Genomic DNA, 9,320 nt, shown 5'->3' on the forward strand with positions numbered 1-9,320 from the left:
ATTTTTTTTGGGGGGTTTAAAAAGGGGGCCCCCCAATTGGGGTTTAAAAAATTGGGGGGAAAATTTTTTTAAAAAATTTTTTTTTTAAAAAAAAGGGGAAAAGGGGGAAAATTGGGGGAAAAAAAAGGGGGGGAAAGGGAATTTAAAAAAAATTTTTGGGGGGGGGTTTTGGGGGAAAAAGGGGGGGGAAAAAAGGGGAAAAAAAAAAAAAAAAAAAGGGGGGGGGGGGGGGGGAAAAAAAACCCCCCCCAAAAAAACCTTGGGGGGAAAAAACCCAAAATGGGGGGGTTTTGGGGGGAAAAAAAAAAAAGGGGGGGAAAAAAAAAAAAAATTTTTTCCAAAAAAAAAGGGAAAAAAGGGAAAAGGGGGGGAAAAAAAATTTTTTTTTTTTTTTGGGGGGTTTTTTTTGGGAAAAAAAATTAAAAAATTTTAAAAAATTTTTAAAAAAAATTTAAATTACGGAAAAAAAAAAAATATTAAAAAAAAAAGGGGGGGGGGGGGGGGAAGGAGGGGGGGGGGAAAAAAAGGGAAAGAAAAAAAAAAAAGGGGCCAAACCCAAAAATTAAAAAAAAGGGGGGGGGGAAAAAAGGAAAAAACCCAAAAAAAAAAAAGGAAAAAAAGGGGGAAATTTTTTAAAAAGAAAAGGGGGGGGGGGGGGAAAAAAGGGTTAAGGGAAAAAAATTGGGGGTTTTTAAAAAATGGGGGAAAGGGGAAAAGGGGAACCAGGGGGGGGCCCCGGGGGAAAAAAAAAAAAGGGCCCCCTTTAAAATTTAAAAAAAAAAAAAAAAGGGGGGGGTTTTTTGGGGGGGAAAAAAAAAAATTTTTTTAAAAAAAATTTAAAAAAAAAGGGGGGGAAAAAAAACCTTTTTAAAAAAGGGAAAAAAAAAAAAAAAAAAAAAGGGGGGTTTGGGGGGGGAAAAAAAAAAAACCCCCTTTTTAAAAAAAATTTAAAAATAAAAAAAAAAACCCCGGGGGAAAAAAAAAAAAAAAGGGGGGGAAAAATTTTTAAAAAAAAAACCCCCAAAAAAAAAGGGGGGGAAAAAAAAAAGGGGGGAAACCGGGGAGAAAAAAAAAGGGCCCCCGGGGAAAAACCCCCAAAAAAAAGGGGGGGGGGGTTTTAAAAAAAAACCCTTTTTTGTTTTTAAAAAAATTAAAAAGGGGGGGGGGAAAAAGGGGGGGAAGGGGAAAAGGAAAAGGGTTTTTTAAAAAAAAAAAAAAAATTTTTTTTAAAATTTGGGGGGGGGAAAAAAAAAAAAAAAAATTTTTTTTAACCCCCCCCGGGGAAAAAAAAGGGGAAAAAAAGAAAAAAAATTTTCCCCGGGGGTTTTTAAAAAAAATTTTTTAAAGGGGGGCCCCTTTTTTTAAAAAAAAAAAAAGGGAAAATTAAAAGGGGGGGGTTTTTAAGGGGGAAAAAAAAAATTTTAAAAAAAATTTTAAAGGGGGTTTTTTTGGGAAAAGGGGGTTTTTAAAAAAAAATTTTTTTTCCCGGGGGAAAAAAAAACCCCCCCCGGGGGGGGGGCCCCCTTTTTTTTTTTTTTTAAAAAAAAAAAAGGGGTTTTTTTTTTGGGTTTTGGGGGGTTTTAAAAAGGGGGGGGGGGAAAAAAAAAAAAAAAAAAGGGGGGGGGGAAAAAAAGGGGGGGGGGTTTTTTCCAAAAAAAAAATTTTTTTTAAAAAAACCCAAAAAGGGGGGGGGGGTTTTTTTTTGGGTGGGGGAAAAAATTAAAAAAAAGGGGGGTTTTTTTTTGGGGGCCCCGGGGGGGGGGGGTTTAAAAAAATTTTTGGTTTGGGGGGGGTTGGGGGGGCCCTTTGGAAAAAATTTTTTAAAAAAAATTTTTTGGGGGGGGCCTTCCGGGGGGGGCCCCCCCCCAAAAAGGGGGGGGGGGGAAAAAAAAGGGAAAATTTTGGGGCTTTGGGGGGGGTTTTTTTTTAAAAAAAAATTCATATTTATATATAGAGAGAGAGATGTTTTTAAAATATTTTTCTTTAATATATATATCTATGTGTATTTATATTTATATATACAGGACTGTCTCAGAAAATTAGAATATTGTGATAAAGTTCTTTATTTTCTGTAATGCAATTCAAAAAACAAAAATGTCATGCATTCTGGATTCATTACAAATCAACTGAAATATTGCAAGCCTTTTATTCTTTTAATAATGCTGATTATGGTTTACAGCTTAAGAAAACTCTAAAATCCTATCTCATAAAATTTGAATATTTCCTCAGACCAAGTAAAAAAAAAGATTTATAACAGCTGAGTGTTTGTCAAGGCTCAGGAAACCCTTGCAGGTGTTTCGAGTTAATTAGACAATTCAAGTGATTTGTTTAATACCCTACTAGTATACTTTTTCATGATATTCTAATATTTAGAGATAGGATATTTGAGTTTTCTTAAGCTGTAAGCCATAATCAGCAATATTAAAAGAATAAAAGGCTTGCAATATTTCAGTTGATTTGTAATGAATCCAGAATGCATGACATTTTTGTTTTTTTAATTGCATTACAGAAAATAAAGAACTTTATCACAATATTCTAATTTTCTGAGACAGTCCTGTATATACATATTGAAAATATATATATATTTAAATACATGAATAAATATAAATTTCTATATTCATAAATAAATATAAATATATACATATGTATTTCTATGTTAAAGAAACAATGCTCCATGACATTCATTTGGCCAGGAGACATCTCACAGAGGTCACACACATCTCTCTATAAATAGTTGCATATATGGCTCTTTTATTAGTACACAGGAAAAAGGGTAGAGTAATTTTTCCAGAGTTAACATTATTTTCCTCTGAAAGAGTCATTTTTATTCATTTCGGATTATAATTATTTCCGATGACCACAAGAATGGGAGTTAAAAAACAGAGTAAACCTTCTTGGAGTAATATTAAGAACACGCCCACTAATGTTTGTTAAGTTTCGTTTCTGCCGCCATTTTCTAGTCCCGCAGTGCAAGGTGAGGTGAGTGGCAGCGAGATGGCGGTGAGCCAGGTAAGTCTGCAAAGTACTAAATATAGGATAAAATGTCATCAGCATTTTTTGTTGGCTTATTTGAAAAGTAAAGCCGGTGAGTTACATGATAGCTGGCGAATTTGTGTGTTAGGGTCATTGTTGTTCGGTTAGTAAGCACATGTGTTTTACTCTAAATTTAATGGTGTACATTGACGTGACATCTTGTGTGTGTTTCAACTGCTATTCGGCTAGCAAGCACGAGGTTAGCAAGCTATTGTGTATGTTTCAACTTCTATTGGGCTAGCAAGCACGAGGTTAGCAAGCTATTGTGTGTTTCAACTGCTATTCGGCTAGCAAGCATGTGGTTTGCAATCCTGTGTGGTTTTTATTTAACCTGCTGTCCGGTTAGTAAGCATTTGGTGTTTTAATTCACCTGCTTCCTACTTAGTAATGTCTGTTTTGTTAGACCTGCTGTTTGGTTAGCAAACACATGTTTTACTCTGAATTGAGTCCTGTACATTGACCGTTTTCGCTCTGCTGTTCGATGAGCAAGCTTGTGTGTTTTACGTCTATTTTTATCTGCAGTTTGGTTAGCAGGTATATACTTCTACTGGCATTCCTTCAGGGCCAGTGTGTTGGACTAGCATCATACAAACCTTATAGACACAGGGCTCCAGACTGCGACCAAATGGTCGCATTTTGCGCCTAAAATTAGACACAGTGCGAGTAAATTTTTCATCAACTCGCGCATGCGCGACCAGTAAATTAGCAGGTTTCTTTTTTTTGTTATTAAATATTTTTGTTGCTTACAAACTTGTTCTACACTTCAGCCCACTACAGTTAGCGGTAATGCCTGAATGACTGGTTTGCTAACCGACATTAACTCCAGAAGAAGAAGAAAGGAGACGAAAACCGAAGAAGAAGAAGGCTGGCCTGTGTGTGAGAGGGGGAGGGGGGGGCTAATGTGTGAAAAGAGGCGCACCGCAACGGAGACGCAACGAGGGCGAGGGCCGCAGAGTGAGAGGACCACGAGGGGATCCTCACCACCGAGCGGCGGCCCCGTCCCCCGAGTTGAATCTCTGGGTCGACTCAGCCGACTCTCACATGTCTGCCCCTATAGACTGATGTTCACGGTAAACGCATTCGATCGGGAGCGCGCGAGGATTTTGATAAAGTTAGCGGAAGGATTTAAGTGACAACATCCGGTTTTGCAAAGTTAGCGGAAAGAACCACGTGAAACAACATCCGTCTATCAAAATAAGATGTCGACAAATCATACACTAACATATAAAAGTAAACAATGAACTGATGTTGTATCTTTATAGATAGTTTCTGAGATTTAGCTTAAATTATGCTAACATTAAAACATTTTTACTGGACCAAGGAAGAGTTTATAAAAATTAGTCAGTCTTTTGTATGTTAAGAAAAGTCCTGTATATAGATTTCCCCAAGAGTTCCAGGAGGGGGGGTAGACGAAAATTACAGAGTGGCGGGTGGAGATTTCACCCTGTTATAATAGTAGGGGAAACACTGGAGTTGATAAGCGTGTCTTCTTGTCTGATCAATATACAACTGTGAGGTGCGTGAATGGACAGAGCGGCCAGCTGCTGATCACTCACTCAACAGCTCGACCTGCATGAATAGAAGGTGCGTGCATAGCGCGCAAAAAAATTTTTTGGGAGCACCCAAGACCCATTTTGACCCAGGAAAAAGTGCGCCCCTAAATTTTCTGCTTGCGCCCCTAACATTTTAAGTTAGGAGCGACTGTGCTCCTAGTTAAAAAAGTTAGTCTGGAGCCCTGAGACATGTCATTTACGTAACTTGTTGCTGCTATAGAGTTGGCCATTATTTTGTTCACCCGATTTACTTAATCAGAGCAGCATAGACAACATGTGTAACATACAAATGGAATAAGTCAAGGTGGACAATGGATTAGAAATGTTAATGAATGACTTTGTAAATAGATGTGCAAAAGCTAATACATATAACCTTTTCATGTCATGTAGGATGAATGCTGTTGGAGTGAAGTACAGAGATCGACAAAAATACCTCTGTTTTGAGGGCCAAGTACGCATTGTATTTGGAAAGTGGTGAGTGGAAAACCTAATGAATTTCAGTCTAACACAGTAAACAAACTGAAGCTGTCGGTTTGGGGGCATGGTGCAGATTTTAATGCACTATTACTAAGGAGAAGATATACCTTAACTGTAGAGGTTTATATTGCTTATTTTATTAAATTTCCCTTGTTCTGGAGTTCATATTAAATTTTAAGTGCATTAATTTTTTTTATGTTCACAGGTTCCAAGAAGTTCAGCATCCCAACCTTGGACTTAAGAGTCTTAACCCTTGTGTTGCCTTAGGGTCATTTTGACCCGAATCAATATTACACCCTCCCCCCGCCGTTGGGTCATTTTGACCCGATTCAATGTTTCACCCTCCTGTTACCTTTATATTTACTAACATATTTTACCCTTTGGGTTCAATTTGACGCCAGCAATTAAAACCTCCAGAAAATTATTAGAATTAATATTGTTTTCCAAGTTTAAGTGTGAGGCACTTTATGTTTGTTTGTTGACTACCGAAAGAACACCGACATTAAACATTGAATGGGGTCAAATTAATCCTAAAGCGGGGGGAGGGTGTAATATTGATTCGGGTCAAAATGACCCAAAGGCAACACAAGGGTTAACCACGTAGCCACTGAGCACACCGTGTCATTCATTCTTTGAGTCTTGGCGAGCCTAACATGTTCTATTTAAGACGAGCAGATAAATCTGCTGGATTGTTAGTTTATTATAGCTCCAATAATCTTTGTTTGTATGATATTTTTTTGGTAGTTACTTTAATACTTTTGGCAATTGTATGGTATTCGTGTTAATCACACCAGCTGAATGTTTACATGGTTTGACAGATTGCCTGAGTTCCCCTGCAAGCAGCTCCTTTACCAGCTCCAGTGGGGATATTGATGGGGACTCTGATGACACCGTAATATTGCAGTGCAGTCCTGCCACAAGACAGAGAGCTGAAAACACCTCTCTTGCCAAAGTAAGCAATGCTGATTGCACTACACACCTTCAAAAAGTTTACATTTTAAACAATTAATCGATTTGTTGTTTAGTCAATAAAATGTCAGTTTCCCAAGCCGCAAGATGACGTCCACAAATGTCTCGTCCACAAACTAAAGGGATATTGAGTCCATTGTCATAAAGGAACAAAGAAACCAGAAATATTAACGTTTAAGAAGCTGAAATCTTCTTAAAAGCTTATTTGGTTTCAAAAAACCCTACTCAAACCAATTATTCGATTATCAAAATAGTTGATTATTTTTTGTTTGATTAATTATTGCAGCTCTACATAGAAGTCGTGTGTGCTCGTAGATGAGGAGATTTATGTGTTTACATTGATCTGATTTTATAGTAGTGTAATTTTTTTTAATGTCACCTAGATGATTGAAGATGTTCTAAAGAACAAACCTGGCGGAGAGAGGATCATCAATGAGTATGCTCAGACAAAAAGTCTTAACAGATGGCAGGCGGAGCGACATGGTCAAGATATTGGTTGCACAAATAAGTGAACATGGGTATGCTGAAATATTATTTAATTCACAACTAACGTTTTGTATGCACCAAGTTTGCTGACAGTGTCATTTACACTCTAATATTTTCAACAGTGCTCATAGTTTGTGTGTATGTGTAGGACAAGTCCTTCAAGGCGTGTCAAAGAGGACTACGCAAAGGGGATCATCAACTTGTTCCCATACCTGGCTGATCCAAGGAGCAAGTTTGGTTATGTAAGTTCAGAAAATAATTAGTCCTACCTATTTAGTCTTCACTTCTAAACTCAACAGTTTTCGAGCATGATGTACAGCTAGATTTAAAAAATATGTATATATTAACTGCTTGGCTATGGTTTGAGAAAAACTAAAGATGTTAACATTCATGCACGTCCACCATCAGTGGTAGCAGTCCAGTCTTGAGCAAGTTCAGCTCAGCTGCTGCATTTTTTAGATTTATGTGTTAAAATATGTTATCCTGCTAATTCAAACTTGTTCAAAATAACAATTCATTTCACTCTGAATAATACCTTTTTCGGAAATTTTTTACACTGCAGAAGATGGGAGTGGGTATCTGGCTTGGAGATTGAAGTTTGTCCAAAAGGAAGCTTCTGATGGACAAAAGAAGGCCATGAGACTCTCAAGAACACAAATGGGTATGTGTTATTGTTACCTGTAACCAAACTGCATACATGAGAATCATGGCAGAGTTCCCAAGTGTTGTTTATTAAATCCTAGGACACTGTCATATCCATCATATCCACTGTTACAGGGGGCCCATCAGCTGAAAGAGACTTGAGGGAGGGGACAATCCCCAATAACTGACAGCTTGTGTTCTGAGGCCATTGCACTGATGAAGCATACAGCTGATGAAGGAATTGTTATGACGAAGATGAAGCAGACCTTCAACTATCGCCAAAAGATCATTCATGATCCAGTGAAGTCCTCTGATGTCTTTCTGGCCTTCCCAAGATTCCTGGACATACAAGGATTAGTATGTTCAACTTACTTCATTGTAACTTGTATTTTAACTTGTAACTTGTTGACTTGTATTTAAGAAACATCATTAACAACATGATTTCATCTATTCTGCAGATTGAGCAAGATTTTACTTTGATGTTTGATGATGACATCTCTGCAAAGTTCCTGGAGAAGTGGCCCACAATTTACAAGAAAAAAGTCCTTGAACAAAGCCGTGGTCTCAGTCGGATGATCTGCAGTACCTCGTCCAGACTGCTGAATCCACAACAGAAGTCGAAAGTGGTGAGGCGAAATAAATGGATTATATTGTTATTGTTCTGTTTTGGTTGTGATAAGATTGAATGTTTTTAGGAAAAAAGCACTTGATGCAGCTGGATTAATCAGTTGGTCCAACAATGTAAGACAGGAAATAAAGGAGCTGGCTTAAGTTCAGGAAGTAGTGGAGCTGTGCATAAAGCCTATTTATTGTAAATGGGAGCATTAGAAGTGCAACACTATTTGTGCTGACTTTTTTTGGTACATAAAGTAGTGTTTAGATTTTTGTATTAAAGTAATCCTGGAAGTCTTTGTTTTTCATTATTACTTTATTCTTTCAGGATGGGACAGTGACATGTCGTCCATTTTGATCCTTGTGCACCTGCTGCCGCCGTCACCTCTTGGCCGCAAGAGACCAGGAAAGCTCTCCGCCAGACAAACCAGTGAGAATCTTGTGAAGTTCATCAAGGTAAGGCTGCCATACAGGAAACATCACGAGCTATATCACACCACATATCTTTTTGTCGTTTTCTTGGTGTTTTAAAAAAAAAGCTGTTTTCTCAAACTTTTTCTTCTGTCACAGACAGGGACCAGCATCCAGGGGCATCTCGATGGAATCGCAGGCAGCCTTCAACCATACCTGCTTGCTGTGGGAACTCAGAGGAATGTGATTCACAAGTACTTCATTGACAAACATGCAAGATCTTGTAAGTCATCTGGCTCTCTTGCTTGATTTGATGAGCTTTTCAAAGCTCACTTTGTCTTTGGCACTTCGTACAACCACGATCTCGTCAATGTGTACAACGTCCTTCAGTCAACCATTTATGAAATCGATATTGATACAACCAAGGTGAATCCTAGAGTTGCAGAGTTGAGGGCTCAGATGCTGCGTTGAGTAGATTTTTCTGATTTGTTTTTCTGTGAGGGCTCCATTCCAGAATTAAGGTATTCTAAAATGTTGTTTTTCATTTGTAAGAGCTCTCAGACAAATACTAATTTAGTTGTATGTGTTAAAATTAGGGCTGTCAGCGTTAACGCGTTAATCTATGCGATTAATTTGGCCGCGTTAACGCACTAAAATATTTTAACGCAATTAACGCAAGTTTTTTTTTTTTTTTTTTTAACCGCGGCAGTACGGTTTGACACTGTTTCCGTTTTTAAAACAATCATTTCTCCGCGAAAATAAGGAGCAGAAATCAGTTTAACTCGTGGATGAATCAGTCGGGTTTCCTCCTGCTCCTCCTTCCTCCCGTCTCCCCCTCTGATACACAGAGGAACGAAGGGGCGACGTGTCGGGTGACGCGGCGCGGAAAGAAAGCGACACACGAAACCTTCAACGTGATTGGTCAATCCGTTTGTCTGTCAACATTTCGAGGGGGAAAAAAAACCAATGAACACTCAGTAAATCACAAAGGACCTCCCACCTCACAGGTTAGGCTCATTTAGCAGCCTGTCAGTCAGAGAACCAGAGGACACGGCGCGAGGACAATGAGGCTCATTTCAGAGCTGAGATTGTTCTGGAATGTTTGATGTAGAACACGTGGGGGTGTGTCACATGCAA

General features: G+C 38.4%; 1 long non-coding RNA gene across 3 annotated transcripts; it reads left to right on the top strand.

Moving 5' to 3' along the window:
- Window positions 1-4,791: 4,791 nt before the first annotated feature.
- LOC130198272 (uncharacterized) lies at window positions 4,792-8,769 on the top strand. 3 transcript variants are annotated; one of them, XR_008832606.1, is made up of 9 exons: window positions 4,792-5,060; window positions 5,882-6,015; window positions 6,416-6,550; window positions 6,641-6,760; window positions 7,081-7,179; window positions 7,296-7,517; window positions 7,619-7,786; window positions 8,101-8,228; window positions 8,343-8,769. It is a non-coding gene; the product is annotated as an uncharacterized LOC130198272 (long non-coding RNA). The 3 variants fall into 3 exon arrangements; XR_008832604.1 differs by lacking the exon at window positions 4,792-5,060 and having other exon boundaries at window positions 5,705-6,015; XR_008832605.1 differs by lacking the exon at window positions 4,792-5,060 and having other exon boundaries at window positions 5,705-6,015; window positions 6,667-6,760.
- The last annotated feature ends 551 nt before the right edge of the window (window positions 8,770-9,320 follow it).

The sequence above is a fragment of the Pseudoliparis swirei genome, chromosome 8 (genome assembly GCF_029220125.1).
Source record: "Pseudoliparis swirei isolate HS2019 ecotype Mariana Trench chromosome 8, NWPU_hadal_v1, whole genome shotgun sequence".
Taxonomy (NCBI): domain Eukaryota; kingdom Metazoa; phylum Chordata; class Actinopteri; order Perciformes; family Liparidae; genus Pseudoliparis; species Pseudoliparis swirei.